Raw genomic sequence first — 13,563 nt, 5'->3', positions numbered from 1 at the left:
CTGTTGCTACGTGTACTTACTAATGCATTTACAGCAGAAAGTACACTTTTTGACACCGCTTCCGGCAGTCTGGCAGCCAATAAATTCAAAGCAGATCTAGACAGCAGATGTTGTTTTGGAGCCAGAATGTGGCTGTACATAAACCTTTCGACCCTATGGAACAGAAATGGCCAAGAGGCTGACACGGTGGCTTGTTAGGCAATCTTGTAAGCCCAAATGTCGGAGACGGGCTCCCATTGAGAGGTCTAAATCATCGTGAAATTGCTAGAATCACAACGGCTGTCGTAGCCAATGGATTTTACTTATAGCTTGTGACCAAGACGCCATATTGATTTATTGAACTTGAAGGCCTCAAGTGTTTCGTCAACCCCCTTTACTAACATATACATGGTAATCAGACGCCACTCGTCTTCAAAATGACAAGAAAGATGGTTTGTTGAATCAGGCATTTCAAGGTTAGCATCGCCAGAAGTACAAAGAATAGCTAATGAGCGCGTCTGTCAGCTTAGATGTTACACCAGGGCATCGCAGGGCCATTAGCGTAAACAGAGAATCGATACACAACACCGATGAATAGGCCACACACGTCTTCCAGTGCAACGCCTTTTAGAAGATATTAGATGCAAACATCATTTCATGGTGGCGCCAAAGAGGAATATGTGCATGAGGCACCTTCAAGGAGAAATCCCAAATGTGAATCAAAATTACCGTCTTTTTAATATTCTTCCACAGGTAATATGAACTCCGCACGGTACCAGACACATTAATTAAAATGTTCCAGTCCATAGACACGCTGCTTTATATATTGTGGTGTCTGTACATCTTATATAAGTTCAAAGCTGCTTGCGAACAGCCAAATGCATTGCCATCTCTCTACGGACCTGCGGTGGAAAATGTAGCTCCAGATTGAAATTACACACATTGTGGACACGATGAGTGCACCGCAATAACTACGAGAACAATACCTGGAAAGCTGCCACTGCTCAGCCGTTTAGAAAGCTGCGAACTCTACATCAGTGCCAACGAATTCAAATCAAGGGTATTAAGGGATCTGTAATTGCAAGTGTGTAGTCTTCCGTGATTGATGTCAAGAAGAAGCAAGGGCTCACCAGGGGGCCATAGGCGCACAGGGCCCTACCCTCTACATTTACCAAACACTTACTGATAAACACATGTACATGTCACTTTATATTTGACGGAAATGGCTAAAATGGGCATACTAGCAGAGCAAATAATTATACAATCGAGTGTTTTTATGTGCATGCATTATCGTAAACTAGACCCAAGGAAAAAGGGGTTATGATAATGGCTATAACTCTTTTACATATGGTTGAATGTATTACCATATTGAACGATATGTCCGTGTATATTGCAAAAGACCCAAGACCCACTAATAATTGTTGGCCTTTTTTGGTAATACACGATGGTGATACGTACGTACACATTGATTAAACATTTAACAAATTTCTGTAACATTTGGGCATAGATATCCACAGATAGAAGCTACTTCTGACAACCAATAGTACTTCCTATGTTTTCTAGAAGTGTTTCATCATAAATGCATGTATAGTACTTGGCCATGAGATGTCAATACAAAATCCATTTTCAGGAATGAAGACTTACACACGGTTCACTCCAGGTCATCATCGATTTTTGTGTTTGTTGATTTTCTCTCCTGTATATTGTATGGTAATTTCCAACAAGGGTCATTAGAGATGTGACGTCATGGGCCCATAAAATCGTAATTTCGCGCCATCTTATTAGTATGTCATTCATAAAGCCGTCAAAAAATAATTCGTCATTTAGCTTACACCAAGCGTTGCACACTGCTCAGGCAACTGTATATACATAGTCCTGCAGATTGCCGTGATAAAGGTATATTAGACCTGTAGTGCTGATATGCCTCCTGCTGTAAACACATGACCTGCACAACAGTAAAGCGTGACTTTCATCAGCACTAGCGTCACGTAGGGCAGTGGGAAGTTTCATTCTGCTTCTGCTGTATATTTCCTGAGGGAACAGTATAACGGGGCTGGAAGTCGTAAATGCCAGCTGTCACCGAACGCAACATCATCCAAGTGTGCTGCATGGTCACTGTTGTTGGTAGCTGCTCGACAGAAAAGCATTACTAAGTTACCGGCTTATTATCATGACAAGAATTGAGAAAACTGTCACAGAAATCGTAATGGTATTTGATTATTAAAACCTGATATTAAATTTCCTTAATATATGATATACTTGAAGTATAACGTTATATGTGATCTTTCATTAGCAAATACGTCATGTTATTGAATGGACCCGTGAAGAAAGTAATAATAAAATTATAAGCTTCCACTTTGTCAATGAAACAACATGGTTAGACAACTCTGACTCTTTTGCAGTGTCAAGAAATCTTCCAAGGTCGACAGGCTTGGACGAGTGACACGTTTGGGTAATCAGGTTCAGATCAAGTGACCTCTACCATCGAGAGGTCAAAGGTGGTTGTCAGACAAGGGTCAACGTTTTAGCGGCGGGAAGTTCGAACGTGAGTCTATATTTTATCTTGACTCTGTAAGTATAGTTTGACAAGGTTAGGCATAGAAAGGTGTGTTAAGATGTAATTTACCAGCCTCATGCTATTATGCATGATGCAGGTACGAGGTAAATCCTGTTAGTAGGTGTAAATTACTGTTGACAGTTCCCGTGTCGAGAAGACGATGCCCCCCTCCCCATGCACGCACGAAGATGCTTCCAGTGGCCCTGGTTCCGATTTCTTATCATCTAATCAGAGAATTACATTTACTTTTGATAGCTTTGGCAGCGAACAAGTTGCACAAGGCACACAGTTAGTTTTAGAACTTGGAAGCGAGAAAACCGGGGTGTTGGACACAGCTACGTATACACGGGGTCAAAGGTCTTTAAATTTGTAAGCCCCCTGATACTCATATAATGTAGCACAGCATTCCAATGCATCTATCGGTCATTATAAAAACAACCTCTTGTCTTAGAATTGAATTATGTTTCTTAAAGTGTACATTTTTGCTCCATGGATGTTGATAAACATTGAGAAAGTGTTGTCTCAACTATCGTGACTAGAATATAGACTTTGGAAAGTCTATATTCTTGTCTTGCATTGGGTGCCTGCATTGGGTGCCTTTAGGGATGAACGTGTAAGAAGAAATTTTTGCTCATACGCTTTGACAGCGTTTATTAGATAGCATATGCTGTAATAAGAAAAGATAATCCTCAAGCCGACTTCCAGGACCTTTTGTCAGACTTGATTGGTACCCCCTGCCGTCTCTCGTGCAGGGGTTTAATTGGAATTATTAGAAACTCCCTAAGAAACATACAATTTCCTTATCGTGCACTGGGTGGGCTGATTTTACGCCGGGCTTACCGCAGGATATTGCAATTTCTATTGAAGACGTGAAGTACACGTTAATGCCACCGGCTAAGATAAGGCATGATTTTTCCTTCAGTGGAAGCCCAATAACTCACATTTGGCTCACTGTGTAATGTATGCAAAATGAGTGTTGAAGAATACTAATTATCTTGATGAACATTAAGTCAGTATGGTTGCTGGAAATGATTTTACTATGTTAGAATATCATGTTTTGGATGGTACATCCTATTCCATTGAAGAAAAAAAATAGGCATCAATGTATTGTATTCTTGTTACTACTTTGTTACTAGATTCCACCAGCCGGCACTCCACCGAGACGGGGGGCGATATCGCTTACCAGGCATTTGCGATTCATTGCTTGAGTCACGTGTCTCTCAGGTCATGTGCTCATGATTGGATCACTCCACTCCTGAAGAAGGCCAACTAATGTGAAAATTTGAGGTGAGCAACAGTCTGATTGTGTTGAACTAAAGAACAAACTTTTTTCATGGAATGTACCAAAATAGATGAGTTTCATGCCAATTGTTACTACTTATTCATTCGTTTCTGAACTGAGAAACTCTGCTTCTCATGCGTTAAACTGAAATGAAGCCTTTGAAATGAGCTGCGCGTAAGGATGATAATTTGGACATGCCAAACCTAGTCGGTGGCAAAGAAATTCCGGCTGTTATACTGAAGCAATTCAATTACGTGTTTGACGGCCTGGTTGAATTCTCGGGCGGGAGAAAGAAAGAGAAAGACAACACCACCTTGACCTGAAAGTAGCTCGAACTTATGGTAATTTAATACAATATTCCCGACTGGGAATATTGTATTAAATTTGCTTGTTGAAGACGGCTCTGGTCTGTATAGAATTGCATGCATTCATTTCTTTCCGTGGCAGTTATCTTGCCCCTTGCCAGTCACAAATGCAGCGCTGTGAATGAAGCTGTCAGCGTGAGTTAAAGTCAGACGATCGATCCATGTTGTTTATCGCCGCGCGTTGAACAGTTCACTGTTTCGTTGGACTTCACGTCTTTTGATGCCAAGCAGGCCCTGCCGTCACTTTTCAATGAATAGTCGTTGCTTGAGCGCACGGACCAGCGAGCTGGAGATAGAATTAGCGAGCCGCCAGCCGTGTGCAGTCGCTGGTGCAAATAAATGAATACGTATATTCTACACGGGACAGGTTCAATCCTACCCGCGGGGAGTGAACGGCTCATCTTCTCCTGATGTTGGAGAGGTCTTCCATCACCGTAATGTGGTACATACAAGCGCATGCCTGCGGCGATTTAGGATCGATACCCAATTTAGGCGCCTATCAGTATAAAACCCTCATGGTGTGTGAGGTCTGGGCAGTCGTGGAAGGGATAGAATCTCGTCACTCGGGATTCATCCGTTTGCCCCCACGACTACACAACAATGCATGCTGGTATTCAAAATGGCGGTCTTTAATTGACTAGCAGTGGCCGTTGTAAACGGGGAGTTTTACACGCGCATAAACGACATATATTCTCAGATAACTTGTCCAATAAACTCTAATAGACAGATGATTAGTATACCGCTAATAGTCAACCCGTTAGCCATTTTATCTCTGATGTGTTTATAGTAGTACCAATACTGTTGCTCTTTAAATTTTCTCTGGAATCGACAAAGAGAATTTAAAATCAGGTAACACATACATAGAAAATACAGCCATATTAAGTGCCGTCACCTTTGTTGTTTATATTCTTTAAAGTAATAGGGGCACATGAGCAGTATGTTATCTGATAAAACATAACCAAGCGCCATAAAACCGTATTGGTAAACCTTTGTATACTTGGGTAGCGTAGTGTCTCTAAAGTTCGTAAGTACCTTAACTCAAAAGCAATGAGAATGGCAGAAATATAATGCTATCTTGTTTGTCTAAAGATATTACGGCGACGTAGATGATGATGATAATTTGATTTAACGATCCTGAAGATAAATGGCACATACTCTGGAAGTTTTTAGCATGTCAGGACGTAAATGGATATATTGGATAGACACAGTTCAATAACTCTATAGATTGGTTCTACCATCTGTCACAGGGGCGTAGTAAATAGAATTACCTATAAGACATGGGAGGGTACTAACCAAGTTACGTCTTTTATTGTCCTAACCGAGTTCGGTAATACGATTTGTCTGTCGACTCTTTGCGGGTTTTAAGGACGACAGACGAAGTGTCTTCTGACAAGAATACTGTTTAAGGTTTACATAATAGAGAAACTATCACAGGACATAGACTTTATCTCTGATTCAGGCTTCTATAGTAGATTACAGATAAATCACATAATATCTAACTGTATATATATATGTATAAGTACAGTCACATAAAGTAGGACACGTCTCCAAGTATTATTCAGGGCTATATTTTCTTGTCGGTAAAGATATGGGCTTAGTGCAATTTAAAATTCTGAATACTTCAAAAGACTGACGTAGCAGATATTCTATTTTACGATTCTGAACATTCTGAACATCACTGATCTGACTATATCACATATTGGTTTCACAATAACATCTTTGTGGTAACTGTATACTTTGAAGGCTATATGTTGTTGATCTCTGAAGATATTCTAAAAAACTCAGGCAACTGGAAAAGTAACTTCTAGTGGCTGTCCGTACGGGTATCACATTCTAAGACTAAGGACAACTGACGTTTGGCCTTGGTCCTGCATAGTTGCAGTCAGTTCGAGTGTTCTTAGTTTGTCGAAAAGTGACTCCATGATAGGCTGAGTTTTCCGAGATGTTTCATATAACGTCCAAGCGAAAGTAAAATAGCGTATCAATAGGTTGTGCAAGTCATATGCTTTCTCACACCTGAGTACTAGATAGAACAAGCAGCTCGAAATACATGCCGGGAAAAAGGAGTCAAATTTGGGTGGGGAAGTAACCGACAAAATTCTTGATTCTGCAGCTGCATTGCCTGAACATGGCCGGAAAATTTTAATAATACCAAGTGAAAACAACAACAGGGTAGTACCTACCTTACAAGACCGCGAGCGGCTTTATACAGTCTAGCCTTTAACAGCTGCAATTTCCGTAGCCTTACGCTCATGCTACCAAGATACCTCCTATATAGGACTCACTAAGACGGTCTGCATGTTGGGCAAGGGTTCTTAATCATTCAGCCTAACCGCCGAGATAATATATGCAAATGGACCGCTTATGTCTCTGCGATCTGACTACCTCCCACACGGTCCGCAATCGCCCATTAACGTCAAGTCCAACGCCTGGCGCGATTTCAAATGTCCCACTCATGGATTGAACTCAATTTCAGAAGTCTGTGAGGCTTCGAAAGTGGTGTCATGGTCATATCAATGAAATACTTTTTATCGAGCTCTTAGCCAGAACGCCTTTATTCTCATGATGAGTCCGCTGCGTGCATAATGTTTCAGTCTTTCATCAAAGGGGCGATGGTCTTTCAAGCCGCAAGACATTGATGCAGCCATGTTTTCTCACACACCACTACCATTTGCGTTCATTTACACTATGAGGCACGCTCCATGCGTGTTTTTCTGTGCCATATCCATGTCTATTGTAAAGGATTCATGGTGCCATTAGCTGCTTGACAGCAGTCTTAACCTTAGAACAACCAGTCGCTGATGATCATTTTGTACTGACACCCCCTTATTCCGTAAATTGCTTCTGCTGCTAGTTTCTGAGCTCTACCGTGGGCGCACTCTGTGTGGATAGTGAGTATAAGCTCGCACATGGTGAATAAAGTGATAGGAGATGGACCTCATCACGGAACATACCGACACAATCTGCTGCCATCCGGATTCGACACGCTTCAACTCTGGCCAACAATGGGTGTGGGAGTGAGGCAATCTCTGCTGAGCCCACTTATTATTACACTTTCCTTGGTGCTGAAGGCGTGGTGGTTGTACTGCTAGTACGTGTTCTTTTGGTCATCCCACGCGTAGACCTTTTAGGATTCGGCTATTGAGATCATTAGGAGTGCAAAGGTGTCAGAAGGAGCTTGCCTACCCGGCAGTTTGGTTGCTTACAGTGAATGTATGTATATGAATGGTTTATAGAATAAAAACAAATTCGACAATGATAGAAAACCAACTTTTCAATAGAAAGTGTCTAGGCAGTGATTTAGTTTTGGTACTAACAGGCAATCGTTATCGCTGTAAATGAATTCCTGCATTTGGGATTAAAACTGACATTTCTTAGTAAATTGCAGGTAATGAGTTTTCAATCTCACGACGGCATAGCCCATCATCGCCGCTGACTACTGCAAATGTCACAAGTGAAAAGGATGAATTATCATCCACAACAGCCAAAATTGGATCAATAATGTATCAGCCTCTAGGATCGCATTACTACCCTAAGCAGGAAGAAATTTACTACACGCGTTGGCCATTTGTATACAACCAACGATGATAAGATGTTGCGGTCTCACATTTTTATTACAGGAAGGAAGTAGACGATGTTGACTTCAGAGAAAAGTATAATCTTTTTCTGCTTGGTATACAATACAATACAATACAATACAGTACTACAACGGTTTACTATACGTACAGAATCTACTGAAATGTCTAACTTTATAATGATATAGGTTTCGGTTCTTTGGCTATACAGTATTGGCCTCACGTTCTACCACCGCCCTATTATGTATATTCAGCACTTTTGCAACTAGGATATGAATAGTCGAGTCCTTTATACACCATGGAAGACACTATTACGTGGATAAAACTTATACTTACCGAAATCACACAAATACATCCACTGGGCACAATACCTTCTGCTGACAACCTGTGCGAAGTAATCACTCTATACGTCCCCGGGATATGTCCAGCACGTTTATAGGGTCACAGTCAGCAGATTGTGTCCCTTACCTACAGCTTGATTTGCGATCTCGTAAAAATGAATGTAATTATATTCCGCAAAGCCTGATTGGCCGGCCGGACAAATCACCAGCGAAAATACGTGCGTCATAAAATCAATGATTGGAATACTAATCGCCACACACCAGTATATCATATTGCACAGCGTCCGATGAACTGAGCCTACAGGACACTATAATGGCGAAATGATAAAGACAGCCTGCGGTCTTTATATCCTATCGAATTAGACCCACCCTCTTCTGAAACCCAACGTCGTGATCAATGTAGGAATAAAACTCATTATTCGGCGTTAGTTCTTAATTCAAATGGCCATTTCGTATCCACAGCAGCGAATATATACGGTCAAGTTCATTAGCAAGAATGGAGACGTATGATGCCATTAAAGGAACATTCTCGTCGAAAGAAATGCCACTACATTATTCAAGGTAACCTTTAATCAATACAGTGCAATCAGAATGTCGGTAGATATGTTGAGGTTTCCATTGACCTTGGTAGGTTGACCATTCTGTCGCCACATCGTAGCTACAGCGCGCAGTCATAGTGTTCTGCTACGAAAAGAGTCGCTTTCAGAAACCAGAGCATCGCCTTTAGTTTGTTTGACCTATTCATGGTCAGAGTCCATCGCTAATGGGAATGAGTTTCTCTTGGGATCACCACAGCGGCCTTGACAGTGTAAAAAAGATAGGCGTTTATCCATGCAGCCAATGGTACAGCGTGAATGCCCGAAGCGCTGCTTATACGGTACCGTGTGTGGTATCATGTTAGTACAGTGGCAGGTTTGATGGTGTCCATTCACACACGAAGTTGAGTAGAACTAACTTCATAATTTTGAATTTTTAGTTTGTCACAATCAGCAACATAACTTCATAAAATTGCCATGTCTATCTTAAATACCATCCATCTCTTTGTAGTACAAAGTTAACGGTTTACAGGGGACAAAATTGGTTGCATTCGCTACTGGAAGTGTTGTGTTATATACGATAACGTATTGCCAATAGAGAGTGTTCTCCTGTTCAGCTGATTCCTGGTTTCCCGCGAAATCTCTCACATCTATTGAGAATGTCGTCACATCGTTGTGTGCCTGTGATGAACGGCGTTCCATACTTAGTTAGATAGCCATCGCCGTGGCGGAGCGTAACAAAGCCTACACTAATCCCTACTGCAATACGTCACCGTGCCCTATTTCTTGGCTATATATTAAAGGCAACATAACTTGTTACCTTCACAATTATGCAGTTGTTCTTGTTTTCTGCATCTAGTGTAGTTGTGTAGACTAAAAGCAACATGAATACAAAACTCTAAAGCTAAAACTCAATTTTCCCTTTTATTTTTTCACTGTGTCCTATCATTTTATTGCATTCGTCATTGGGAGGGAAAGTGGTCATGCACTTATCAATCTTCCAACATCTTTGTTCTTTATTACCTTTTGTTACATATTTATTATCCTTTGTACTTCATTTAGGATTGCTGTGTGTAAGTGCATGGTAGCGTTAAAGAGGTCCTTGCTACTTGAGTGCGCTACCACTATATGTTGTATTAGTTTCCACAATGTGTGAATAAACAAAAAAAAAAGAGGAAAGGGGTATTATCATAACATATAATTCATAATGGCTACGAGTTGTTTTAACATTTGGTCAAGAAAAACACTTCTAAGAAATCAAGGAACTCAAGTGGAGTGCATAAAGCATGGAATTGCCTGTATTATCAACAACATTGCCGTACGTACATGGTTGATGGAGTACACGGTGTTGTAACTAATGGTACTGTTTCGTTGATGGATGGTGGATAGAAGAAACATAAAGTGTAGATGGAATATGGCGGTCTTAGATAAGAGCCAGCTTCCATGTCCGTGTGAGTGATGTAGTGTGCTGGGAATGAATCTGACGCCGGCAGTTATCGGGTATTTGCAGGGTTGCCCACCGAGATGATGTCAAGACGTAAGGAAAGTTTCTAACCTTGGAGTAGAAAAGTTGATAGGTTTGAAGTAAATGAACTCCGTAGGTCGTGAAAGGTTCTATGTGATATGTGGGCTTTAAATGCAGTTGGGATGGATCCAGAATTGTGCAGAGGAAGTTCCTATAAGCATGACAATATGCAATTATAGTGCATCTTATGGCTGCGCTTGTGCTTAGCAAAAAGTCACATTATACTTGATGTACATACTTTGGAACCTCAGTAATTTGATGTTGATAGTGACGATTTTGTGTTGCTTATTCATTTTTCATCAAGGTTCTCCAATTAAGATATTTCCAATAATGGGTAGTAAGCACTTTATTTTTCCGTTGACAAAAGGCATAAGCTATGATATTATAGAGTAAGCATATTAATGGGAAGGGTTTTACCAAAATTACCGAAAACTCTATTAGGTCACACCTCGTTGTAAACATCGATCTTAGGGGATACAGGGCAAAGCGGGAAGTGTGCATTAGATTGTGCGATACCAACGTTATGATCGATACCATTCCTGAGTTATGACACGGAATGACCGACGAGACGTTAGCTTCAATAGATCCTTACAACATGATTATCACTGGCTGATGGCGCCAGCGGTCTATCCGTCATTACAAGTTCCTAAGAACGCATTTAAAGGACGAAATTGAAAGGTAGTGTAGCTACCGACGTTGTCATTAACAGTGTTTATTCTTGATTTTATCCTAAGCAACCGTACACCAAATGACCACAATCAGAGTGGAGATAGCCATTTCTGTCAACTAGATCAGAAAGGATATACTGCTTGGATCAGACGAAGAGCGCCGAGGATTAGAAGGATTACCGCTGGACAGAATCTATCTTTACTCTCCAGACAGCACGGCGTCAAGAAGCTGGCTGCAGGCCAAAACATACTGTATCACCAAAATGAAGTTCTTCCTCTGATACTACGGCAGAAGAACTTTTAAAAGATGTGCACATTTTCGATAAGAAGGAAGCAATACCCAGAGATATATAGTTGATGTGGAAACATCTTGAATCTTCGACAGCTAGTTCTATGTGCTTGCCACTTGAGAGCATTGAAGTCTGGAGGAACTCTTTCCTTATCATGCTTCCCTTCCATTAAATACAGCCAGGGTCAAATTCCCAGACAACCTGAACGGCGCTGGTCTATGTAATAGCTGTATGGTGCCTCACTACTTACATAACAACAATATACCGTCTAGTATTAATGATGTACTTTTCGATGCACTTTACCCCAGCCAACCTTTCAATGTTCGCCCCATTGTTTAACCACCTCATCACGCTTAGCTACAAATACTCCATCATAAGCAGGTACTACTGACCCACGCCAACTTCAGCCTCCTTTCGTCGGCCATTCATGTCAAAACCAACGACGGAGCGCGAAGTTCATTTGTAGTGTGCCCCAAACGCACTCCATCTACCCTTTCAGTCCATTACAGCTATGGTAATGGTGCCCTTAGCTTGCTTGACCTTAAACCACAAGCGTCTAGTCTACTGGAGACATCCCCTTTAAGACACTCAAGTGTAGACACTAGAAAAGGATAGGTGAGAGTTCTGCAACAGTCAAGTACACAGTACAATAAGATGGTAATTGAAATAGAGACCCACGCTAAACACTTGTTGTGTTCTGAAAGTTAATAATCGGCTAAACGTAATGCTACTAAAAATGAACTATTAATGGAATGTCATTTCTACTTCATGGAAGCTAAATTGAACTTTGCAGTCAGTTACATCGTCTGTTGCACACACAAAGATCTACTGACTGCTTACTCATGATCACAGCGTGAACAATGTTTACTCGAGACGATGTTGCTATATATGCATTCTTGAAATTATTCAGCAAATTGTAAAAAATTAGACTTGTACGATTTTTTAATTACATTTTCATTGAACAGAAACTCGGTAACCCCTTGGCTTCTATTGAATCTAGACATCTAGAATCTGCTGCTTTGTGTTGGGCAAGAGATAAAATATATTCTTCTTCTTGCCTGTTGAGATTTCAGTTTGCTAACGTTAGTGCGATAGTTACTTCAAGGCTATAACTTACACGCCCGAGCACCTTCGTTGCCTTATCTGGCTTTTGCATCAGAATACAAATAAGCCTGGAGATTCGCAAGGGTCAGCAGCCGAACATCAAGAAATATGTTCTTCGTCATGCACGTTAAACTGACCTTACAGGTTGATGGCAGCCTGTCGGGAATGTTAAATACAATTTCCCGTCGCGTGAGGAGAGAATCATTGTCTTCAATAACGGTTAATCCAAGATGAACATTTGAATTAAGTCACTAACAATTGAAGAAATTGGGTCTCATCTCCAAGTCCCTGTATGGATATGTGTAAAGAATGTAAGACAAACTAAATGCACGCGACACGGAATCAGTCACCTATGTTCCGTAGTGCCTTTACCTTTATTTTCCCCCTTTGTTTATTTGCACCGGTCAGTACTTGTTTCGTAACTAACATATATACGCTCATAATCCAAATGATATTGGACATAGCAGTACGAAAGAAGAAGAACAAAACGTGCATGGCTTCGCAGGTGTTGGTATTCGTTGCAAGGGCATTGGGCAGCAACGCATACCGAAACTTTTCCCTAGTTGGGTGGTGTCTTTTCATGTGCTTGTCAGAAATTACGTTTTACGCATTTTGCCCACGGCAAGTTCGTCCATTAAATATCACTGTCGCGACCAGAAATGCAACAAGACGTTGAATTACAGTCTTGAACCTTACGCCATTTATTTGAATTCGCGGGGGCGCGTAGGTCAACAGGAAATAGACAACTGAATGATGTTCGTTCAACAAACAGCGATAGGCTTGGCGGCCTGATGGAAAGGCACTCAGATCTCTCGTGACTTTCCACAATAAGGGAACGAACAGAGATGTGTCTAAAGATACTGTGTTCAATGAACCGACTTACATATTGGAACATGTGCGATATCTGGTCGAATGTTTGTACACACAGCAAGGCTATTAAAACATTATAGTGATGAAAATTACAACAGTCGATTTGACCTGAAGACCTGTTGTTTTATGGTTATGTAAGGGCGATTTTCACGTCACGAGAAGTGTATTTGCACTTCAGTCTTTGGTAATGATCCAAGAGGTAGCTGTAGTTACAGACACCGTAGCCGACATTTGTAACACGAGAATGACGCATGTATGAAGCGAGCAAAGCATCTGATAACCCAGAGATCCATTTTCCCCCTCTGGGATGTAGTCTGAGGTACAGGAAAAGATTTTCATCTTAGCAGGTCGATGGATCGAACCGTAGGCTCAACCCGGCATTGAACCGACATTGCTGCAACTCCGCGCGGGTGGATTTACTCACCCTGTCAACAAACACCACATCCACTGTCCATAATGGCGTTCAAGGAA

General features: G+C 41.2%; 1 long non-coding RNA gene across 1 annotated transcript in view; it reads left to right on the top strand.

Annotated features, from left to right (window-relative positions):
• Positions 1-2,483: 2,483 nt before the first annotated feature.
• LOC109486381 overlaps positions 2,484-13,563 on the top strand; it is a 16,428-nt gene continuing 5,348 nt past the window's right edge. Inside the window, exons 1-2 of the long non-coding RNA XR_002141193.1 lie at positions 2,484-2,524; positions 3,673-3,823. This is a non-coding gene — a long non-coding RNA (uncharacterized LOC109486381). The remainder of the gene's footprint in view (positions 2,525-3,672; positions 3,824-13,563) is intronic.

This window comes from Branchiostoma belcheri, unplaced genomic scaffold (genome assembly GCF_001625305.1).
Source record: "Branchiostoma belcheri isolate BF01 breed outbred unplaced genomic scaffold, Haploidv18h27 scaffold8, whole genome shotgun sequence".
In the NCBI taxonomy this organism is placed as follows: Eukaryota; Metazoa; Chordata; class Leptocardii; order Amphioxiformes; family Branchiostomatidae; genus Branchiostoma; species Branchiostoma belcheri.
Note: the sequence above shows the minus strand (reverse complement) of the source record. Positions and strands in the feature narration are given on the sequence as shown.